The sequence below is a fragment of the Natator depressus genome, chromosome 10, assembly GCF_965152275.1.
Source record: "Natator depressus isolate rNatDep1 chromosome 10, rNatDep2.hap1, whole genome shotgun sequence".
Lineage (NCBI taxonomy): Eukaryota > Metazoa > Chordata > Testudines > Cheloniidae > Natator > Natator depressus.
The window spans coordinates 19,608,474-19,633,168 of record NC_134243.1 but is presented as its reverse complement, the minus strand read 5'-3'; the positions used below and the strand labels follow the sequence as shown (position 1 = coordinate 19,633,168).

At 44.3% G+C, this 24,695-nt stretch overlaps 1 protein-coding gene across 1 annotated transcript in view; it reads right to left on the bottom strand.

Moving 5' to 3' along the window:
* Positions 1 to 16,227, bottom strand: part of MYH11 (myosin heavy chain 11) — a 102,550-nt gene extending 86,323 nt beyond the window's left edge. Inside the window, exon 1 of the mRNA XM_074965401.1 lies at positions 16,129 to 16,227. The gene's annotated coding sequence lies outside the window, so the exon portion shown is untranslated. The remainder of the gene's footprint in view (positions 1 to 16,128) is intronic.
* Positions 16,228 to 24,695: the final 8,468 nt, after the last annotated feature.

The following is a 24,695-nucleotide window of genomic DNA, read 5'->3' as shown; positions in this document are numbered from 1 at the left end:
AGCACAGACTGCCACTACAGCCCCTGTGTAACCAACTGCCCTCCTCCCCAAGTTCCATAGCCTCCTCACCCAGACGCCCAAGAACGCGGTGGGGGGGCCTCCAGCCAACCAGCCACTCCACCACAGAGGATTGCCCAAAAAACAGAAGGCTGGCATTCAATAAATTTTAAAGTTGTAAACTTTTAAAGTGCTGTGTGGCATTTTCCTTCCCTCCTCCACCACCCCTCCTGGGCTACCTTGGTAGTTATCCCCCTATTTGTGTGATGAATTAATAAAGAATGCATGAATGTGAAGCAACAATGACTTTATTGCCTCTGCAAGTGGTGATCGAAGGGAGGAGGGGAGGGTGAATAGCTTACAGGGAAGTAGAGTGAACCAAGGGGCGGGGGGTTTCATCAAGGAGAAACAAACAGAACTTTCACACCGTAGCCTGTCCAGTCATGAAACTGGTTTTCAAAGCTTCTCTGATGCGTACCGCGCCCTCCTGTGCTCTTCTAACCGCCCTGGTGTCTGGCTGCACGTAACCAGCAGCCAGGCGATTTGCCTCAACCTCCCACCCCGCCATAAACGTCTCCCCCTTACTCTCACAGATATTGTGGAGCGCACAACAAGCAGTAATAACAGTGGGAATATTGGTTTCGCTGAGGTCTAAGCGAGTCAGTAAACTGCACCAGCGCGCCTTTAAACGTCCAAATGCACATTCTACCACCATTCTGCACTTGCTCAGCCTGTAGTTGAACAGCTCCTGACTACTGTCCAGGGTGCCTGTGTACGGCTTCATCAGCCATGGCATTAAGGGGTAGGCTGGGTCCCCAAGGATAACTATAGGCATTTCAACATCCCCAACAGTTATTTTCTGGTCTGGGAATAAAGTCCCTTCCTGCAGCTTTTGAAACAGACCAGAGTTCCTGAAGATGCAAGCGTCATGTACCTTTCCCGGCCATCCCACGTTGATGTTGGTGAGACGTCCCTTGTGATCCACCAGAGCTTGCAGCACTATTGAAAAGTACCCCTTGCAGTTTATGTACTCGCCAGCTTGGTGCTCCGGTGCCAAGATAGGGATATGGGTTCCGTCTATGGCCCCACCACAGTTAGGGTATCCCATTGCAGCAAGGCCATCCACTATGACCTGCACATTTCCCAGGGTCACTACCCTTGATATCAGCAGATCTTTGATTGCGTGGGCTACTCGCATCACAGCAGCCCCCACAGTAGATTTGCCCACTCCAAATTGATTCCCAACTGACCGGTAGCTGTCTGGCATTGCAAGCTTCCACAGGGCTATCGCCATTCGCTTCTCAACTGTGAGGGCTGCTCTCATCTTGGTATTCATGCGCTTCAGGGCAGGGGAAAGCAAGTCACAAAGTTCCATGAAAGTGCCCTTACGCATGCGAAAGTTTCGCAGCCACTGGGAATCGTCCCAGACCCGCAACACTATGCGGTTCCACCAGTCTGTGCTTGTTTCCCGAGCCCAGAATCGGCGTTCCACAGCATGAACCTGCCCCATTAGCACCGTGATGCATGCATTGGCAGGGCCCATGCTTTGAGAGAAATCTGGTTACATGTCCTGATCACTCATGTGACCGCGCTGACGTCGCCTCCTCGCCTGGTATTGCTCTGCCAGGTTCTGGTGCTGCATATACTGCTGGATAATGCGTGTGGTTTTTAATGTGCTCCTAATTGCCAAAGTGAGCTGAGCGGCCTCCATGCTTGCCTTGGTATGGCGTCCGCACAGAAAAAAGGTGCGGAACGATTGTCTGCCGTTGCTCTGACGGAGGGAGGGGTGACTGACGACACGGCTTACAGGGAATTAAAATCAACAAAGGGGGTGGCTTTACATCAAGGAGTATTTCAGGCAGGACTTCACGGAGGGTTCCAATAAGAAATGGTGCACTTAAGTAATTGTTCTTATTGGAACAAGCAGGTTGGTCTGGCCTCTGATTGATACATGGCTAGATTTACCTCGCTGCACCTTCTCTGTGAGTGACTGCAGTGTGACCTAGAGGAATGAGTCCCCTAGACGGGGGAGGGCGGGAAGCAAATGAGTACAAAACAAAGCTGGTCTATTTCTTGTTTTGATCCACTCCATCTATCTTTTACATCTTTGGCTGGCAGCAGATGGTGCAGAAGGACTGCAAGCCATCCACATCTCATGGCTGTTCGTCAGAAAATGGTGCAGTAGGACTGCTAGCAATCCATATCGCCTGCCTGCTCATCATAAGATGGTTCAATAGGACTGACTGCAGGACTAAAGAGAATGACCTGGTCAAGTCACTTCTAATGTAGTCCCGGCACCCATGTCTGCCCAGGCGCTCCTGGCCGACGTGGCCAGGAGCACCTCGGACATGACGATGACGGCTACCAGTCCTACTGCACCATTGCTGCCACAAGGCAAGGGGCTGCTGCTGCTGTGTAGCAATGCAGTACCACGTCTGCCAGCACCCAGGAGACATACGGTGACGGTTGCCCGAGCGGGCTCCATGCTTGCGGTGGTATGGCGTCTGCACAGGTAACTCAAGAAAAAAGGCACGAAACGATTGTCTGCTGCTGCTTTCACGGAGGGAGGGAGGGAACGGGGGCCTGACGATATGTACCCAGAACCACCCGCGACAATGTTTTAGCCCCATCAGACATTGGGATCTCAACCCAGAATTCCAATGGGCAGCGGAGACTGTGGGAACTGTGGGATAGCTACCCACAGTGCAACACTCCGGAAGTCGACGCTTGCCTCGGTACTGTGGAAGCACTCCGCCGAGTTAATGCACTTAATGCACTTAGAGCATTTTCTGTGGGGACACACACACTCGAATATATAAAAACGATTTCCAAAAAGCTGACTTCTATAAATTCGACCTAATTTCATAGTGTAGATATACCCTCAGTGTTGTGTGTGCTGGGTGGGAGTAGAGAGAGGGGAATGATTGTGGGGAGAGTGAGAAGCAGAAGGGCCAGGCATGCAGTATGAGGCCATGTCTACACTACAAACTTTGGTCGACGCAAGTTACATCTGCATAAAGCCACCACAGTTGTTATATCACTTGTGTGTGTCAGATCTGGTTTCTTATGTTGACACTGGGCATACTCACCAGGAGTGCTTGTGTCAGTGCACAGTGAGGTGCACAATGGGAAAGTATCCCGGTGTGCCACCCACCATCGTCCAGTGCATGGTCTTTTGGGAAGTTTTGGTAATGCAATGCAGGGGTGACTGGGAGCAAAGGGACAACTTTCCAGCATGCAACTGTTTCCATCCCATGTCATCTTTAAAAAGGGAAGAAGGAGGATCCTGGGAACTACAGGACAGTCAGCCTCACCTCAGTCCCCGGAAAAATCATGGAGCAGGTCCTCAAGGAATCAATCCTGAAGCACTTACATGAGAGGAAAGTGATCAGGAACAGTCAGCATGGATTCACCAAAGGAAGGTCATGCCTGACTAATCTAATCGCCTTCTATGATGAGATTACTGCTTCTGTGGATGAAGGGAAAGCAGTGGATGTATTGTTTCTTGACTTTAGCAAAGCTTTTGACACGGTCTCCCACAGTATACTTGTCAGCAAGTTAAAGAAGTATGGGCTGGATGAATGCACTGTAAGGTGGGTAGAAAGTTGGCTAGATTGTCGGGCTCAATGGGTAGTGATCAATCGCTCCATGTCTAGTTGGCAGCCGGTGTCAAGTGGAGTGCCCCAGGGGTCGGTCCTGGGGCCGGTTTTGTTCAATATCTTCATAAATGATCTGGAGGATGGTGTGGATTGCACTCTCAGCAAATTTGCGGATGATACTAAACTAGGAGGAGTGGTAGATACACTGGAGGGCAGGGATAGGATACAGAGGGACCTAGACAAATTGGAGGATTGGGCCAAAAGAAATCTGAGGTTCAATAAGGATAAGTGCAGGGTCCTGCACTTAGGACGGAAGAACCCAATGCACAGCTACAAACTAGGGACCGAATGGCTAGGCAGCAGTTCTGTGGAAAAGGACCTAGGGGTGACAGTGGACGAGAAGCTGGATATGAGTCAGCAGTGCGCCCTTGTTGCCAAGAAGGCCAATGGCATTTTGGGATGTATAAGTAGGGGCATAGCGAGCAGATTGAGGGACATGATCGTCCCCCTCTATTCGACATTAGTGAGGCCTCATCTGGAGTACTGTGTCCAGTTTTGGGCCCCACACTACAAGAAGGATGTGGATAAATTGGAGAGAGTCCAGCGAAGGGCAACAAAAATGATTAGGGGTCTGGAACACATGACTTACGAGGAGAGGCTGAGGGAACTGGGATTGTTTAGTCTGCAGAAGAGAAGAATGAGGAGGGATTTGATAGCTGCTTTCAACTACCTGAGAGGTGGTTCCAGAGAGGATGGTTCTAGACTATTCTCAGTGGTAGAAGAGGACAGGACAAGGAGTAATGGTCTCAAGTTGCAGTGGGGGAGGTTTAGGTTGGATATTAGGAAAAACTTTTTCACTAGGAGGGTGGTGAAACACTGGAATGCGTTACCTAGGGAGGTGGTAGAATCTCCTTCCTTAGAAGTTTTTAAGGTCAGGCTTGACAAAGCCCTGGCTGGGATGATTTAATTGGGGATTGGTCCTGCTTTGAGCAGGGGGTTGGACTAGATGATCTCCTGAGGTCCCTTCCAACCCTGATATTCTATGATTCTATGATTCATCTATATCCCATAATTGTTGCACCTTTTTAAAAAAAATCCCACAAACCCTTGCAGTCCACCATCTCTAACAGAAGCTGGGAGCCTGCTCAGCTCTTCACTATTGTCATACGCACTGTAAGCACAGGATGCATGATCGCCTGGTATTTACAGAGCCAGGAGAAGAATCAAAGCAATGAGAAACGTGATGATTTCTTGGAGAACAGAGTGCTGTGGGACACAACAAGAACCAATTCAAGGTGGTTGTTGGTGTTCACAGAGCAGCTGCAGATGATGGAGTGCAGCTTCTGGGCCCGATAAATGAGCCCTGAGTAGTGGGATTGCATCATGATACAGGCTTGGGATGATGAGCAGTGGCTGCAGAACTTTCAGTTAGACAAGGCCACATTTCTAGATCTCTGTGCTGAGTTTGCTCCAGCCCTCCAGTGCAGAGACCAAAATCGAGAGCTGCACTGACAGTGGAGAAGTGAGTGGTGACAGTGCTCTGGCAACTAGCAATGATGGATTGCTATCAGTCAGTGTGAAATTATTGTAGAGTTGGAAAATCCACTCGGGGGGCCATTGTCATGCAAGTGTACAGGGCTGTTAATTGTCTCTGGCCATGCAGATCTGAGTCCCAGCAATATGCAGACCATAGGTTGATGGATTTGCAGCAATGAGGTTCCTGAAATGGGGTGGAATATATCCCTGTTTTGGCACCAGGATACCTTGCCACAAAGTACATCAACAGAAAGGGCTACTTTTCTATGGTTATGCAAGTATTGGTGGATCACCAGAAATAATTCACTGACATCAGTGTTGGCTGCTCAGGGAAGTTGCATCATGCTCACATCTTTAAGAACACAGGACTATTCACAAGGCTACAAGCAGGGACCTTCTTTCCCAACTAGCAGATTACCATTGGTGATGTTGAAAAACCAATAATGATCCTGGGGGACCCGGCCTACCCCTTGTTCCCCTGGCTCATCTAGCCATATACCAGTCCCCTCGACAGTACCAAGGAAAGATTCAAGGAAAGGAGGTGCAGAATGACTGTAGAATGCACTTTTTCTAGATAGAAGGGATGCTAGTGTTTACTCACAAGATTGGATCTGAATGAAAAAACATCCCAATGGGTATAGCTGCCTGCTGTGTCCTGCATAACATCTGCAAAGCCAAGGGGGGAAAGTTGCTGCTGGGGTGGAGTGGCTGTCTGCTGAGTGTGAACAGTTAGACACAAGGGCTAGTAGAAGAGCTCAACACGGAGCTATACAGCTCAGGGAGGATTTGAAAGAGCACTTTAACAGAGAGTCACAGTAAGCCATTGTGGTACACTGTGCCCTGCTGTTTTGGGGCCAGTTAGGAACTGTGTGGTGATTGGTGTATATCTTTGAATCTACCACTGTCAATGCACCTATTAATTTTGCAGTGCTTGCTGTATATTTTTGATTATTACACTGTTCGTCACTTATCCTCTGAGTTGTGTCACACTGTACAGTAACAAGTGGGTGCTTTCAGAACTGCTAGGCACCCTGCAGCACATGTTGTGAACTAATAAAGATGAACTATTTTCCAAATAATAGAATTTTATTCAGTAACAAAACCAGTGCAAAGAAAAATCTGTGCAACTGAAAAGCAAATACATTAAAAAAATAATAAATTAATGGAACAGAATTTTATAAGGGGAAAGACATTCATGTCCATTTTACCTACATATACAGCAACTGTGGCTTTCACAGGTCAGGGTATGTGAAGCTGTGGTTGTCTTAACGTCACCCAGGGTGGAGTGGTGGGGTAGGGATGGGGACGCTAATGGCAGGTGGAATGTTTGGGGGTGAGTAGGGAGGTGCTGTACTGGAGTTCTCCATGAACTGCAAAGGGAGGTGAGCCTGGGATTGTTGAACCTGTAGGTCCACAAGAGTCTGCAGCACAGAGAAGCCCCATTATGTCCTGGTGCACTTCCCTCTCCTTTTCCTGGTAGGGCTCCTGGGTCTTTCTCCTGTCCACTCTTTCCTTCTCCAGGCTGTCTGCAATGTTCCCCCTCCAGACCCTTTGCTTATGGCTGATGCAGCACTGATTTGCAGGATCTCATTGAACGAGTCATCCAGAGTCGTCATCTTTCTCCTCCTTATCTGCCTCAGGTGTTTCGCGGATGTGGAGGGGTAACCCCTCATGTCCGCAATGGCAGCAGCTACAGATAAAAGACGCAGAGGTACCATTGTCGATATAGTCACAACGGAACACAAAAGTGAAGATTCAGAACTCCCTTCCCTTGCTCCCCTAAAGTTTTAAGCAAAGACCTGCTTATTGACACTTCTGCTTTGGAATGCATGTGCATGGCTCCATTCACAGCATCAGGCATATTGAGTCTGGCCACCCAGGGGTGAGGGAAATGAGGAGGGATTTGCTCAGTTGCCTGAAACTATGAGTATAGGGCAATGGCACTGAATACTAGCACCATTTCCACAGGCAGTGGTGATTTTAGCTGACATCTCTCTTCTGAGGGTGACAAAGGCACAGACAGCACAGGGGCTGCTGGTGTCCTGAAGCTGCCCAGGCCCAGATGCGGCTAGCTTGTGTACTGTAAGGGTGCCAGCTGAAGTTATCGCTGACTGCAGTGGGAAAGTCTGCGGAGAAGAAATACGGCCGCCATCCCTTCAGGAGAGGACTGCAGAATACCTCCATGAAAGTTCCGCTGAGCTCTCTGAGAAGAATTCCAGGGACACCCCTGTGCACATAAACAAATCCCTTCCATTGCCTAATTCTACAGGGGAATGAAAAGCAGGTGACAACACCACCTCTCTTCGTTTTAACATTAACTCTTCCGGCAGGAGTAAATTAATGAAAGTCAGTAGCTGTGTCCTGTTAAGTTGTGGGTGCCATCTGTACATCATTGTAATGGGAAATACAATTACACTATTACCTGAGATACCTTTCCATGCACTGGGCTCGCCCATGCTCAACTGCTGGGACTGACTGGACTATGTGGAGTCTAACAGGTCCTGGCTTGCAGCACAGCTGGACTCCGTGGTTGCATTTCCCCCATCCTCTGCCTCTTCTTCCTCCACCTACTCCTCATCCTCACTGTTCCCACCAAGGACCTGTGACTCGGGCTCCTTGGAGGTATACATGGTGGTCTGCGGGGTGGTGGTGGTGCAATCTCTGCCAAATATGGCATGCAGTTCTTTGTCAGTGGCAGGTCTGTGGCCTGGCACCAGATTAACTGTTCGCCTCTCCCCTGCCTTCTGGTATACCTGATCCAGTTCCTTCGCTTTCACATGGCACTGCTGCTGGTCCCTGTCATACCTCTTCTCCTGCATCCGCTGTTCAATCTGCTCAGATGTTCATGTTTCTACTGCTGGTCTGTAGTTGTGCTTGCACAGCCTCTTCTCCCCACAAGCCAAGGAGATCCAATATCTCCTGTCTACCCCAAACTGGAGCGCGTGAGGAGCATGTAGCCGGTATCGTCAGCTGGGCAGTTGCACACAACAAAGGAGAGCAGCTGGGTGTCTTGCCAAGCTGGGCAATCAGGAAAAGGCATTTCAAAAATTTCCATGACTTTAAGGGGGAGGCTGTCTTCTGGTCTCTGTGACCCCTGAGCAGTGGAGTTCACAATTGTGATCGGATCTTTTACTGTCAGGCATTGTGAGACAGCTGCTGTAGGACTGCTAGGGCCCATATAAGTAACACACTTGCGCTGCATTGATCTCAGTACATTGACCCTGGCTCAATGTCACTTGGGGAGGCGGTTTTACTGTGTTGCTGTAAGAGGACACTTATGTTGGTGGGAGACAAATTTAAGTGTAGACATATGCAAACTAAGTCAACACAAGGTGGCTTATATTGACCTAACTTTGTAGTGTAGACCAGGTCTGAATTCCCTCTTTGTTGAAAATATTGATCGATATTAATCATTCTAAACCATGTAAAAATAGACCTAGATAATGGTGATGGGCACTAAACAAGAAATAATGAGAATATGGGGAGTCAGAGGAGGAAAATATATAAGCTAGGGACAATGCTTATTTAGGCCACTTGTCACTTTGAATTGTGAGCTCTCTGTGGATAATGAGGTCACAAAGTAATGCTTAGCTGGACCTTTTCATAAACTGAACTAGGATGAAGGTCTGAGTCAAGTACATGCCCAAGGTCCATGCTGGGTTTGTACTACCAATATTGCTAAACGTGCTGCCTGAATTCAAGCTGGTTTAGATAGCCTACCCATTCACAGCTTTTGCTGTGTAGACATACTGTCAGTTAGAAGGGCACCAAGACATTTAGAGGAAGGGGTGTGGTAGTTATTGGGCATGCTCAGTAGCTGTCTCTGAAACAATGCAGAAGGTTTCCATTCAGGGCAAGCAGTCTCACAGGTACCACATATTCACCATCTGAGAGCTGAGCCAATCAGAGCTCAGTGGGGAAAAGATTGGGGGATGTGGTGACACTCCTGGGGACTCAGTAGCTGAACAATGCAGGACTATGATGCGTCTCCTGTGTTCCAGAGCCTGTGCCATTTTGAATCCAAATTCCTTATCTTGCTGGAAGCCAAGGAGACGCCAACTATTGACTCCAGGACAAGAATTGCGACTGGCCATGAGGTTGCTCAGACTACTTTGCTGAAGAGATTAAAGAGTTTGGAGCTGCCATTCTCTTCTGGCTCTGAGGAGCCTAGGTGATACATAGGCACTGCTGATGCCACACTGCAGAGACAGAGAAGTCATCTCTGTGAAAAGATTGGAGGGGAGTGTACATGTGTAGGTGCTAAGGTATTCCTTGCACTGAAACTTACATAACAGCAACCAATTGGTGAAATCTGTATGAGAAAACCCAGTAGAGATACAACAAAATAGCTCTCTAGGAAAAGTTTTCATAAGTATTCCTAATGCTGGTAGCAAATGTCTTTCTATATTAAATGTTATAGTATGAAATTGTATTGCACTTTCTATGCAGTTTTATTATTTGTTAAAGTCCTGAAAAGACTGAGCTCTTCCCTGTGCTTCTCCAGAGAAGTTGACTGAGGTGCAGGAAGAAGAGGAGTGTATTACCATCACACATAATACTGCTCCTCCTAATCAGTTATATTTGCTCAGACAAGCAGGAAAATTGGTGAAGCGTTATAGGACTGATTTGGCTGAGAGACGCTTTTTAGGGGCAAGATCATTGTCATTTTGGATTACTGTGTACGAAATCATCTAGGGAAACTGAAAGCTTTGATGACACTAAAATGACATGATCATAGGTTTATCACTTGTATTTCTTTTTTGGAGATTTTACACAAAAGATCGACAGAAAAAATAATGTGTAATTAGTGTATATAATTCAGATTTTCAGTGCACCGCTTTAAAATGAGTAGCAAAAGCCTGACATATCCCTGTTTCTTGTTCAATTCAGAGCTAACAGAGATGAGAGACAAATAAGATATCTTGTTATCTAAATATTTTCTGGGTGCATACTGAAATGCCAATGTAATAATTAAATAATTAGCAAAAGAACAAATTCCTAGACTGCATTCCAAAAAAGGATGGAAACAAATGATTGCCAAACACTACTTCAAACCATTTTAATTCCGTTGCAGTCAGGGAAAAGCCAGATTAAGAAAAAGGTCAAGAGAAAAAAAGAAAAGAAAGTTAAGAGTTTAGCAGCAGACTCAGACTAACTCTGATATCCATGACTGATGAAGCCAGCTTAATTTACTCTTTCCATACTATTCTGTCCAAGGATAGATATGCACACAAGAAGTGGACAGAAAAAATGTAACAAGCCTGAAACTAGTCTTGGAACCGTAGGCCTCATCTAATGTGGTACTCAAAGAGGGCTGGTATAAGCTGGGATGCTGTACCAGCATCCTGTACCCAACTCTAATGGCACTCAGATAAAGCAGCTGCAGTACAGCTCCTTTCCTCAGCTGAAAGTTGTAGCTGCTTTGCTTACTCCCAGCCAGCAGCTTCCTCCAGCACTCTGGTTGATGACCAGATGTCAGCAAGTGGCTGAGCTGGGGACGGCAAGCACAGATAGCTGTAAGCCATCTCCCCTAGCCCACCACACTCACTCCAGAGCGGGGTGAAAAGGTGGCTGTTTGGTTTTCTTTCCTGCTCCAACAGGTCAGAAAAGAGGTCCCCAGTCAGGTTCCTTGTGGCTGCACCAAGGAAGACAAGGAGGAGTTAAAGTGATGGTAGCAAAGGCACTAAAGCCGGGAAGAGAATATGTGAGAATAGGTAAGGTTGCCTGGTTCTGCAGGAAGAAGAACTGGGGAAAGAGAGGCAGCAAATCTGAGGAGGAAAAGGCAGGGAGGAAAAATGGGAGAAAGGGAAGAAAACAGCCCAGAGACAAAAGGCAGGTCTTTCCCTGGTGAGAATGAATTGAATATTCACAGTATCCAAACAAAAAGTTTGGAGCGAGTTCAAAGACCAGAGTGCTATGGACCACTACAGTCAACCAGTGAGACTACACACAGCTAACCAAAACAGTCCTCACCTGGAAGGAGATAAGAGTCACTGTGAACATAATTGCACAACAATTTTCTGTCTGGCAAAGCGGACACACACTTTAGTATCCAAGTGTCACATGGATCTCTGGGAGTAACATGAATATTACACCTTAAAGAAAGACTGGGATTTTTAGAGGAGCTGAAGGGGGTTGGATGAACAAGTCTAATTGAAATTGAGTGGAAATTGGGCACCTAATTTCTTTAGACTCCTTTGAAAATCTCAAACTCCACTAAATGACTTTCCTCTAAATGTCTTGTTTTCCTGACACTAGCATTGTCAGAAGAATGAAAGATGGAAAATTCACCCACTGGATCTTGGCACCAGCTGAACCCACGGAGGGGCATAACAGTTTTAGTCACATAGATTAAGAAAAAGTTCACATCTCCCTTCCTTACTGTGCCTAAAAACAAGTGTTGACAGAAGTCACAAGCGTTTTACATGCAGCACAGAATGATACACAGAGAAAGAGGTCTATCCCATTGAACTATGTTCTCCTGTCTCTTCCGATACTTTTCATATGTGAGCTGATTATTGCTATTGATTCTGGAAGAGTTTTGGCATGAAGTTAATGACTGCTTTGAGTTGTTACACAAGAGAGCCAAATTCCACTCTGTGTGAGGCTCCCGCTGAAAAGTACCCAGAAGCTTCAGACAGTGCAGAATACATTGACTTCAATGGGAGGTGCATGTATGTATCCAAGAGTAGGATTTGGTCTACAGTCAGGAGCTCTTGTGTAAGACAGCTCATGTTAAACTTTCTCGCTGCACCCTTTACGTGTCAAACTTATAGGAAAGTAGATTACGGATAAACAGGACTCAAATTAACCTACATTTTTCCCTCCTCAAAAGACATTTATTAATCCACCCCCGCACCCCCCCAGGTCCTCCAGGTGGTTTCTTTTCTTCCTCCCATTCATGAGCCCTTGATCTCCCACCCGTGTAAGGCAACCCAGCCCACCCAAGCAGGCAGCCAGTAGTCAGCCATCAGCTGTGTGCTGCCACTTGATTCTCCTATGAGACCCACTGCTCGTTTCAAGCACCCTATGACCCCAAGGCTTGGCCCCATAGATCTTGCCTTAATCCATGGCTGCAGTTGGGTGCTAAAACAAATCAAACTTTTATATTTTGTGATACAGCATGGCCAGAGGGCAGCAGGAGAGTGTTAGGAGGGAGCCTTACTCCCTGTAGAAGGAAGAAAGTTTGCTATACATTAATTAAAGCACTTGAAGCCAATTAAAGCACCTGAAGCCAGTCACCTGATAAAAACTCCCTGCTTCAATCAGACAAGGGAAGGAGTTGAAGCAGAGTGGATTGATGTTGGAGTAGAAAGCAGTTTGGAGGGAAGCAGAGGAGAGTTTGGAGAAGTGCTGCGGTGGGCTAAGAAGACCAAGACCCTAGGTAAAGGGACACCTGGTTTGTGCAGAGGGAGGGCAGCAAGCCCCACAAGCTGACGGGCAGGAGAGAGAAGTAGCCCAGGGGAAGAAACCGCTAGTTCAAGTGGTTTACCGCTATCTGTAGGGCCCCTGGGCTGGGACCCGGAATAGAGAGTGGGCCTGGGTCCCTCCCTCTCCACTCCCCTCCTCTAGGACACTAGTGGGGCAGTTAATACCCCAGTTCAGGGGTGAGAAATGGTGCCCTGAACCCTCCCCATGAAGAAAAAGCATGAGACCCATCAAAGTAGTGCTGGCAATTTGCCACAATTTGAACATTGGTCTTGCCACAATACTATATGCACAATTATACATAGTGATGTGCTGTAGGGCCCTTGTTAGAAATCCCCACATCAAACAGGAGGGAGAGCTGGGGCAATTGCCCAGGTTGTGATGGAATCTCCCCCATTCTGGCTGCTGCTCAATCAGTCCTGCTAGAGATGACATCTCTGTAGTTCACAAAACAGTTTTGAAGTGTGAATTTTTTGCCTTTGGAATGCACCAATCAGCAGTATAAAGGAGTGCAGAATATATATTTGTACACAAACACACATGAACATGTACCCCTACATTCTCACGAGAGGATACTCTTCCTTCTTTCTTCCCAACCCCAGATCATTTCTCCATGGTCTTCATTGCCCTTCTGCACTTCCTTTCAAATGATGGAATTTGACCGCTGTGCTTTACAATAAATATACACAGTGTACATTGTTCTTGGAGAAAAGTATAAACATTTCCAGGAAGTGCAATTAATTAAAACTTTGTTGATCAAGTGGTGTTGCCTCCCTGATCCTGGCTAAGAGAGACTCTTTTTTTTTTGTTTAAATGGGAAAGCAATTACTCCTCACCCCTCTTTTCTATAGCACATGCCTCCCAGTATAAAAGACTTATCACAGGCTTAGGGGAAATATTTGTTAGATTAGTGGCTGCCCATCACCACTTGCACAATATGACTTCCACAAACAACTCCTGTCCTCATAAGGAGTATCAGAATAGAGAACACAGCAAGTAACCAGCTGTTTGGCCCAAATTCATAATTTCTTGTGCTACGATAACTCCTTAGAAAGATCTTTCTTATCTCTCTCTCTCTCTCTTTTTTTTTTTTTTTCCTGAGAGGGGAGCTGGGGAGTGGGGAAGTATTTTCACCCCCCAGGACCTAAATATTCTTAACAGGAATTCCATGGTTCTGAAGCTGCACTTAACAGCCCATGCCTGGCATCAATTAAAGCACTGGCACGGGCATAATAGTTTGTTGTTTTCTGACAGGATGAGGTTTAGTCAGCTGCTATTGTACTCAGAATGCAGGTGAGACTGATGTCAGTAAAATCAAACATGAGGTGCCATGCTGCTTTGTTGTCAACCCCCCAACATGTGAATTCACTAGCCTCGATATATCAAATTTTTTGAAGCAATCAGCAGTAGTGTAGTAGGAGTGTGGGACTGGGAACCAGGAACTCCTGAATTCTAATATTGGCTCTCAGACTTCTCCTATGAGACACAATCTCTGAATGTCCATTTCCCACCTGAACAAAGAGGATATTAATATGTATGTTAATTAGTTAAGTGTTAACTTATTGATAGCTTTAACTTCAACTTCTCTTGAGCTGGTTTTAAGCGCTAGTATTTTAACTGTTTCATATGGCTCTTTCTTCTAAACTCTCCATTTAATGAAATTATCAGTACTGAAAAACTTAGTGTCTATTTTTCTTTTAATTACTTTGATTGCTTGGCAGACTTTCCAGTCTCTTATAATTCAAGTTGTTACATAACACTGATTGTGTAACTGACAGCTAGTTAAAGATTTCAAAGAAATCAGAATGATTGCTTTATCTTAGGTTATTACATACATTATGAACTGTAGAAAAAAAGTTAATACACCAGTTTCCTGCCAAATTTAACTCCACTGTCTGCAGAAGTGAATTTGCCTCAATATACGCTGGAATATGGATGTTTGTTCACTAGAATATAAGCAGCATGTACTGAGCCATCTTTTAATCAGAGCAGTAAATGACAAGGTCTAGAGAAGCTGTCCCTAATTTCTTATAATATGAACAGGTTTAAAAGAAAAGCCAGCACATACACAGCTAACAAATCATAGTAATTTGTAAAGAGCTCTGGATCCACTGCATACATCCATGCATGATGCTACCATATATGGTCATGTTCTTCTCAATACTAACTGTTCCACAAAAATGTAATGATAACAAATTCAAAACAAATACCTTTTAGGGAATAACATGTCCATTGCAAATGTGATAAAAAAAAATCATTGTTTACATCCAAGTGAATACAGCCAGAGCAGTAACATGCACTAAATTAAAACTACCACTCCATCCAGCTTTTAGCTTTCCAGTAGTTAATATTCCAGTTCATTCTTTTGGTTTCAGTGGTTGAGGTTTAAAAGTGATGTTGACTATTAGTAGTTCAGAATATTGACCCTTTACAAAGTACATTCTTAGGAGCTGATAGCTAATGGAAACTTTTGAATAAGATACAATGTGATTTATTTAAAAAAAAAGTATGAACATTTTTTGCAATAAAAATATTGGTTACAAAATATCTAACAGTGAAATAACAAATCAGGTTTACTGACTTTTCTGTCCCAGGTTGGAAGGGTCATATTTTAATTAATTAAAAAAATGATAATATAAAGTCAGTGAGATTTTTTTTCTTCTGGGATACCAATGATGCTTTCTATACTGCCATCTACTGACTTTTTTCTTTATTCACATCACTTTTATTACAAATTTGAGTTTATTGCTTAGTTTCTTCCTCTCAAGGAAAAAAAAAATCTTCAGACCTACGCATATAAACTTTACTAACAGTGAAGAAATCTGATTTAGCAGTGCCTTCTCTTTATTCTTAACATGCAAATCTACGTTGTTATTTATGTAATAATAAAGGTGATGCTTTTCTTTCGTATTTTAAAAGGTATTTTTTGCTATGCAATTAAACATAAAATTTGCAAAGCTAATTATATTTTAATCAGAAATACATTTACCAGTATATTGTAATCAACTAAATATTAAAACTAAGTTATTTTATATATTAGTATTGAAAACATATAAAGAAAACCTACTGCTAAACTCCTACTGCATCTTTTACTAAAGCATCTTTATTGGATACGTATTTAAAGTTAATTAGTGCTTGTGCCTGTCATTGTCTGGAAAAGGTGCCATAGAATTGCCAAGTATTATTATATTACACACATCTACTGTGTATTTCTCTACATCTCTATGTAAACAGATGCAGCTATGGCAGTGATATAAAACAAATTCTGAATTTCTCACACCACTTGGCAATTTTGAGTTTACCATGATCTTTCAGTGAATTTTAAACTGAATGCTCTGTTCGCAACATGCAGATCAGGTGTAAGCCAATCAAGCATGTTTTGTAGGTCTGTCACAATACAGTTTAAGTAAAGCAGCAAGTGTTTGTAACCTGAAAGTAATTCACAAATAAATTGCTTTTGCAAAGGTACACAATAGCTTAGATTGCTAAAAGTAACTATGTTAGAAACATCTGTTCACTACCAGCTCCCTCCCCCGGCAGGAAAGTCCTCAGTCACTGTAGTACTTACAAATATCCAAGTAGGGAAGCAGAGAGTGAATTGGAGAGTCTGGAACCTGTACAGCTAACAACTGGAACAGTCCAAATCCTCTCTGGCTTTGCAGCCTCCCTATATAGAGGAGGAGAATCTGGTCAATGGGGAGGGGCCCTAGAAACCACCTCCTGCTGGAAAATCCTCAGTACCTGGGCTAAAAACGAGAGATCATCAGTCAAGAACCTCGTTCCTGGAGGGGCCCAGTTCAGGGCTGGTGACTCTTCCCCCAAACCTTCCCTTAGTATTATCAAACACAAAAATCCAAACAGAACTATGTCCTGGGTGTCGCCCCTTATTTCCTGACATCCAATTTCACCTTGTGCAATAGCTCTAGGAGGTGCCTGAAATTAACAGGGTTGTTTCTTTTTGCCACTTCCCAGAATGGAACTGGTGTGTTGGACCAAGCAAATGAGACACTTTAACCCCTTCCTGCCTTACATAAACTATCTTCTCATGTATGCCTCCCAGATGGGGGTCCAGCAAGAGGGGAAAGCCAGATCATGGGTAGCTGTAGTTGAGATCCCATTACAAAAGCCTGTCAGACTATCAGCCTGTTGATGTGGAGCTAAGATGGGTTCAGTATGAGTTGTTTGGGAGCGGGAGGTTATTTCCAACACAGCAGCGGTGTGGGGGTGGAGGTCTTTCTCTGTTGCCTTGTGTTTATGTAACATTTAGAGCCTGGGGCTGTTTTAAGCCTTGTCTGTCTCTGGGGCATAATAAGGTTATTTTTCCCAGCTCCCCACCAATTTTGAAGAAGTTGGTCTTGCTTTTTGCAGCTCAGCCCAGTTCCTGAGAAAGTGTTGTAAATAACTTATCTATATAAAAATACTTCCCTCTGTCCATAAAAGGAAGAAGAGGACTGTTAAATGGCTTGGGCAATGGTCCCTACGATGTAGTGGAAAGAACAGGAGGCAGGCCCCAGCTGCTGGGGGAGTGGAGGACAAGGTGCTTGGAGCCAGCCTTGGGAGTGAATCTGGTCCTTGTCAACTCCTCTGAAACCTTCAGTCCTCAGCTGCACCCCCCCAACCCCAGTAGCAAACAGTTTTGTTCAGCAAGACCGGTGCATGGGAGACATCCCAAAAAGGGAAAGCTAGGATCCTCCAGGAATTCCCATCAGCATACCGGATATGAAACACTGAAGCTATCCGCACGCTGCAACAGACTAAATATGGTGCACAGAGCTACCCAGAAAGCCAGAACACAGTGCTGGCTGAAATGGCATTTATTGACTTCAAATAGTCCTCTCCGTCCCCTGAAATAACCCCTTCTCCCTTGGGAATGACGGGCATCCTCCGTGAAAGGAGGCTGGGCTGTTCACCTTTGAAATCATTAGGACTAAAAACCAAAGTTTCCTAGTATGATGAATAAAGATTCATAGATTCAAAGGCCAGAAGGGACCATTTTGATCATCTAATCTGACCTCCTGTATAACACAGGCCAGAGAACTCCCCCTAGGATAATTCCTTTTGAACTGGAGCATATCTTAAAAAAAAAAAAAAAAAAAAAAAAGTCTAATTTTGATTTAAATATTGCCGGTCATGGAGAATTCACCACAACCCTTGGTAAATTGTTCCAGTGGTTAATTACCCTCACTGTTAAAAGTGTACAGCTTATTTGCAGTCTGAATATAGCTTGAACTTATAACCATTGGATCATGTTAAACCTATCTTTGCTAGACTGAAGAGCCCACTAGCAAATATTTGTTCCCAATGTAGGTACTTACAGACTGTGATCAGACCCCTTAACCTTCTCTTTGTTAAACTAAATAGATTGAGCACCTTGAATCTATCCTTATCTATCCTAACCCTTTAATCATTTATGTGGATCTTTTATGAATCCTCTCCAATTTTTCAACGTCCTTTTTAAATTGTGAACACCAGAACTGGACACATTATTCCAGCAGTGTTTGGCTCCAGTGCCAAACACAGAGGTAAAATAATCTCTTTACTTTTATTTGAGATTCTTCAGTTTATGCATTCAAATATTGCACTAGCCCTTTTGGGCTACAGTGTTGCTCTAGTACAGGGGCAGGCAAATTTTTTGGCCTGAGGGCCACATCGGGTTTCCAAAATTGTATGGAGGGCCGGTTAGGGGAGGCTGTGTCTGTGCCTCCTATCCGACCCCCCGCCCACTTCTCACCCCCTGATGGCTCCCCCAGGGACTCCTGTCCCATCCACCCCGCCCTCCTCCCTGTCCCCTGACCAGTCCAGAACCTCCCACCCCTGACTACCCCCTGCCACCCCATCCAAGCCCCTCCTCTCATTCCTGACTGCCCCCCCGGGACCCCTGCCCCATCTAACCCCCCTGTTCCCCACACTCTGACTATCCACACCCCCGACCCCTGATCACAGCCCCCGAACTCCCCTGTCCTCTATCCAAACCCCCTGCTCCCTACCCCCTTACCGCGCTGCCTGGAGCGCGGGTGGATGGCAGCACTACAGCCGCGCTGCCCAGAGCACCGGGTCAGGCTGTGGCTCTGCAACTGCGCTGCCCAGCCGCCCAGAGCATTGAGCTGGCAGCACGGCTCACTGAGGCTGCAGGGGACGGGGGACAGCGGAGGAGGGGTTGGGGGCTAGCTTCCTGGGCCAGGAGCTGGGCAGGAGGGTCCCGTAGGCCGGATGTGACCCACAGGCCGTAGTTTGCCCACCTCTGCTCTAGTAACTCATGTTCAACTGATTATCCACCAGCATCCCCCAAATTTCTTTGAGTCATTTCTTCTCAGGATAAAGTCCCCCATCTTGTAAATATGGCCTCCATTCTTTGTTCCTAGAGGTACATAATACATTTACACTGAGCTGTATTAAAAAGCATAGTTTCCTTGCGCCTGGCTTCAGTATTTACTATTGCCCCAATTTTTGTTTCATCTGTAAACTTTTCTAGTGATGATTTTATGTTCTTTTCCAGGTCATTGATAAAAATGTTAACTAGCATAGGGCCAAGAACCAGTCCCTGCAGAGTCCAGTAGAAACACACCCACTCCATGATAATTCTGCATGTAGTTATATTTTGCATCCTATCAGTTAGCCAGTTTTTAATCCATTCAGTGTGCGCTACGGTGATTTTGTATCATTTTAATTTTTAATCTAACCATTGTGTGGTACAAGAGACCCAGACTGTTGCTTTGCACCTGACCAGCTGTTGGAGCCTTAGCAGAGCTGGACAAATAAGGGGGGGGTGGGGGAGGGGGACGAGTTATATGTGAATAACTTATTTGAAAAACAATCACAAAATTCATGGATGTCAGCAAATTATCTGACCAACTCTGGTCAGCGGGGAAAATCTGAACTTCCAGTGCAGGCAGGCAGGCTCTCCTGCTGTTTGCATCCTTTAGCTGCCGATGTAGGTCCAGATTCTACTCTGCCTTGCACCTTGAGTGATCATTTCCACCTGGGCAAAGTAAGAGCATAACCCCATCCAGGCTCTAGGTTTTTTGCTGCCCCAAGTTCAGAGAGCACAATTGCCCAAGCAAAAGAAAAGAAAAAAGAGTGGCCGGAATGCTGCCCCTGGAGTTGTGCCACCCCAAGCACGTGCTTGCTTTGCTGGTGCCTACAGCTGGTCCTGACCCTACCAAAGTCAGAAAGGTAGCAATGTACACCCACTTTACACAGGTGTAAATGACTATGGCAAATCCAGGCAGAGGAAAATCAATCCCCAAATTAAAGAAAGCTAGGACCTCCTTGATAGTAGGTTATCTGCTAGGTAACTCACCCTGTATCTTGCCCTTCCTCTGCTGCTTCTTAGCTATTAAACAGAGAGGTAAAGAAAACCACGGGGCCCTCTGAAAAGTGTCACTGGATTATATAGCATTCATCAAAATTACCTTAAAATGTTCCCTACAAATGTATAGAGCTGTGTCTCAAATATATATGAATTTTAATAGCAGCTTAAAAAGGAGTGGAAATTGTTCCTCCAGTTTGGTGAACTGCTGCATGCACACACACAGGTTGCATGTTTAACAGAGTAAATGGTGGTGAGTGATGTATGATGTGATATTAAACTGAACTGGAAAGTTTACAAAAAGCTAGAGGGGGGGGTATATATCAGAGTTACAATTGGAAGCCATGCGTGATAGGAACTGCCACAGAGGCCAAGTTGCCAGCAAGCCATATATAAGATAAAATCTAAATAAGAAAATGTCAGTGGAATAGAATATGATCAGAGGCTAACTGTCACCTGTCTCCTGAATACGAGGGCATTTATGAAACATAAATGTTGAGTGAAATTAGACTTCTACTTTTAAAGCAAGGGATGTTGATATCCAGCTTTGTCCTTTTACAATGTCTTTGTGGTTTAAAAAGATTTTTGTCACCCCAGAGGCCCCGAATGTAGGGTTTGCAAAAATATTTTCATGTCTATTTTCTAGAAAAAGTTTAGCTCATTGAGGAGATTGGATTTAAATATCTGATTGCTGGGTCTTCAGACCAAATATCCTGCTGCTGCCTCGGGGGGGGGAAATTGGAAATGATTAGGTTCTAGGAATAAAAATGAAACTGACTAGTCTATTTTCCACTGTGCAACCTGAATGAAATGCAGAAAAGTAAGAGTATAAATAATGAAACATCAACTAAAGGCTCTAATATGTTGTAATGGCTAAGTTATTGGTGGTTATAAAGATTAGGAAGCTTATTTTTTTTAAATGACAGTTTACCTGTCACTGAGTCTCTCTTTAATCTAACAGATTTTGGGGTAGGACGGTAGTTTGTTAGGACTGGATCCTGCCAGGTGCTAAACAGTCTGCCTCCAAACCAGCAAAACAGTTAAGTATGTGCATAGTCCCAGTGCTTACTGTTGGATCAGGGTCAGAGTTCTCAATACTTTGCAGCATCAAGCCCTTATTGACCAATGCATGCAGACTGGCTGGGTCACACAGATCTAGTCTCTAAGCCACTCAGTGACCAGCTATTAATGGAAGAAGTTCTTTTAAAACATGAATACGTTTCCAGGTTTTCTTTTTCAAAATGTTACCAGTGCGTGATAGTCACCCATCTGGCAAAGTGATTGTCTGGCTGCAGCCTGGAATAATGGGTGCTAAGGAAGGAACATGTAACTGAACTCGGGAGGTGTGCTGGCATGGATAGGAAAATTCTATGCAATTAACAGAAGCGAATATCTCTGAAATTACATTGATGCTATGAATCCCATTAATGTAGCTTCCTCTGAATTTAAGGGACAGCAAAGATTTGGATATAAATATGTTTCCCTCTTGTGTGTAAATTGTTCTAAAGAACATTCCAGATCTGATAGCTGCATGGAAGTGCTAAGGCTCCTTGTCACCTCAGTTTGTGCTATCACGCTCCGCTAAGCACATAAACCCCAAATTCATTCTCTCTCTCTCTAGCTAAAACAAAACAAGACAAACAAAAACCCCTAGATCACTCTTGCACATAATATTCACATTAAAAGCATCCTCTTCAAAATAATTTGGAATTGTGCATTTGCTAGTAGCTGGTACTTTTAAAACCAATTACTTAGCTATTTACTTCTATTTTTTATTTTCATTTTCTGATTTCTGTAGAAAGAACTTGGTCAGAAAATATCCCAAAGCCATTATACTTCAAGATTAATGTTACACTAGAGTAAATATATTTAACTGCAATTTGTGAAATATGAGATCACTAATATGATCTATTTTTTAGTGCATAGAGGGTTGGGTTTTTTTTTAGGAATCTATACCTTTAAGGTTTGACTTTTCAAGTACTTAATAAGAGAGCTTAGTTTACCTAAGTACGTTTTTTTTTATGGAAAACTATGAAATAAACACTTATACTGTGGAGGGAGTTGAACCTTCCCTCCACCACATCAGAATGGGGAAATCCCTTATGCACAGCATCCCTCCATGCCTGGATCTTGGTGGATGATCCATCTTTCATTATTATCAACTATTATGCTAAAATGCAAGTAGCAACACTTGTGGCTGGGCTGGTAAATGTTCATGTCAATGTTCCAAGGCTGTGTTATACAAATAAACATCACTAAGAGTGTGTTTTAGCTTTGGTTGCTACAATAATAAACTCGTCATGTTCCAAAGAAAAATCAGGTTCTGTAAATGTAAAAAGATTAAAGTACATACAAACTGAGTATCAGAGGGGTAGCTGTGTTAATCTGTATCCACATAAACAAGGAGTCCGGTGGCACCTTAAAGACTAACAGATTTATTTGGGCATAAGCTTTCGTGGGTAAAAAACCATCTTCGTCAGATGCATGGAGTGAAAATTACAGATACATGCATAAATATCTGTAATTTTCACTCCATGTATTTGAACAAGTGAGGTTTTTTACCCAAAAAACCTTATGCCCAAGTAAATACAAATTAAGGGTTGGATTAAAAACAAATGCTATGGCAGCTACCGCACCCCCAGATCAATATGGAACCTCAGCATATTATTTAAGTTGGCTCCAAATTACTAAACTTTTGTAAGAAAATAGCCCATCCATTTCCTTTGGTCCTAAAATGGATTTCTGGCTTGAATCCAAATTTAAATCCCCATTCCACAATTTAGTGGAGTATATATGTTTAAAGTAGACCCCAATAGCCTTTCCTTTCCTGCATAGAGAGTACACAATTGTCTTTTTGGTGAGGAACAGGCAAGTACCAGATTCGCTATCGCCTCCATCCATGGGAGCAACATACATCTCCAATAAATTTCCATAAAAGTTAGTATGAACTCCCATTGGAGTCCCCAGGCAGCCAAGGGCAACTCCTGTAGAAGTTGTACTAGAGGGGATGAAAGGCTGCAGAGAAAAGTGCTTGTGTTGCATGGGAATTCTCCTTGTATATCTCATCTAAACCATTGGGTAGGGGAAGGTCCTTCCTGCAGAGGACCTTAACTCCTCACTCCTGACAGGAAGACATGATTGGAATTCTCGGATGATGCTTGTGGACTAAACTGAACCTCGTGTGTACACAAGGGAGTAGAATTTGGTCCTCTGGAGTTCAGACTCAGGCTTTTTAAGGTAGAAGTGCAAGGAGCATGTGATATGGTGTCCACAGCACACAGCAGTGAAAGGGGTTAATGGAGGCCAGAAAATGGAGGGCCAATTAATCTGATAGAATGAAGAGGGGAAAGCCCTAATTAAAGAAACAGGCTCACCTGTATAAAGGCAGGAAACTGAGGGAGGAGTTGGAGGAAGTATTCTGTACCAACTCCCTGCATGGAGCGAGTTGGGAGCCAGATAGGGAGGAAACAGCAACAAAGGGTCAGACAGTACAGAGATCTTGGCTGCTTGTTATAAGGTCCCGGGCTAGAAGCGAGGGTGGGCCTGGGTTCCCTTACCAGCTACTTGGAAGTGGCAGGGGCACTGGAGATGCCAGCCAGCAAGTCTAGAAAGACTCCGAATTCCTTGGAAGGAGAGGAGCTTTGTGATCTGGCTGGACGGCCAAACCATGAAGAGGAGACTGCAATTCCTGTAGTGAGAGGGGCTGCATGGCAAGACAGGATGGGGGAAGACATCACTGGAGGGGGAGTACAAGTCTGGCAGAGCTAATTCCCAGGATGGCCAACAGGGAGGTGCCTCTGTGGTCAGTGGACCCTGTGAGGATAATATAATTGATATGTTATAAAATCAGGGACGTAGGGCATCTATTTTATTGACAATTCTCTCCTGTTTAAACCTGTAATTATCCTTCATGACTGTGGTTTCACCTTACAGGTCACGTTGTTATATCCTAGTAAGGTCTTCTGAGTTCTGAAGGAACTCAAATATGAAATTGCAGAACTACTAACTGTGGTATGTAACATATCACTTAAATCAGACTCTGTACCAGATGACTGGAGGATAGCTAATGTGATGCCATTTTTTTTTAAAAAGGCTCCAGAAGCGAACCTGCAATTACAGGCCAGTAAGCCTAACTTAAGTACCAGGCAAACTGATTGAAACTATAGTAAAGAACAGAATTATCAGATGCATAGATGTACATGATTTGTTGGAGAAGAGTTAACTTTTTGGCTTTTTTAAATGGAAATCGTGCCTCACCAATCTATTAGAATTCCTAAAGGGGGGGGTCAACCTATGTGCACAAGGGTGAACCAGTGGATATAGTGTACTTGGACTTTCAGAAGGTCTATGACAAGGTCCCTCACCAAAGGTTTTTAACCAAAGCAAGCAGTCATGGGATGAGAGAGAAGGTCCTCGCATGGATCAGTAAATGGTTAAGACAGGAAACAAAGGCTAGAAATAAATCCTTCATTTTTAGAATGGAGAGAGGTAAAGAGAGGTGTCCCCCAAGAATGTGTACAGGGACCAGTGCTATTCAACACATTCATAAATGATCTGGGAAAAGAGTAAACAGTGAGGTGGCAAAGATTGTAGATGATACAAAATTACTGAAGACAGTTAAGTCTAAAGTAGACTATGAAGAGTTACAAAGAGATCTCATGATCACCACCTGAAAGTGGGTGACTAGGCAACAAAATGGTAGATGAAATTCAATGTTGATAAATGCCAAGTAATACACGTAAAATGATGGTATCTAAATTAGCTGATACCACTCAAGAAAGATCTTGGAGTCACTGTGGATAGTTCTCTAAAAGCATCTGCTGAAT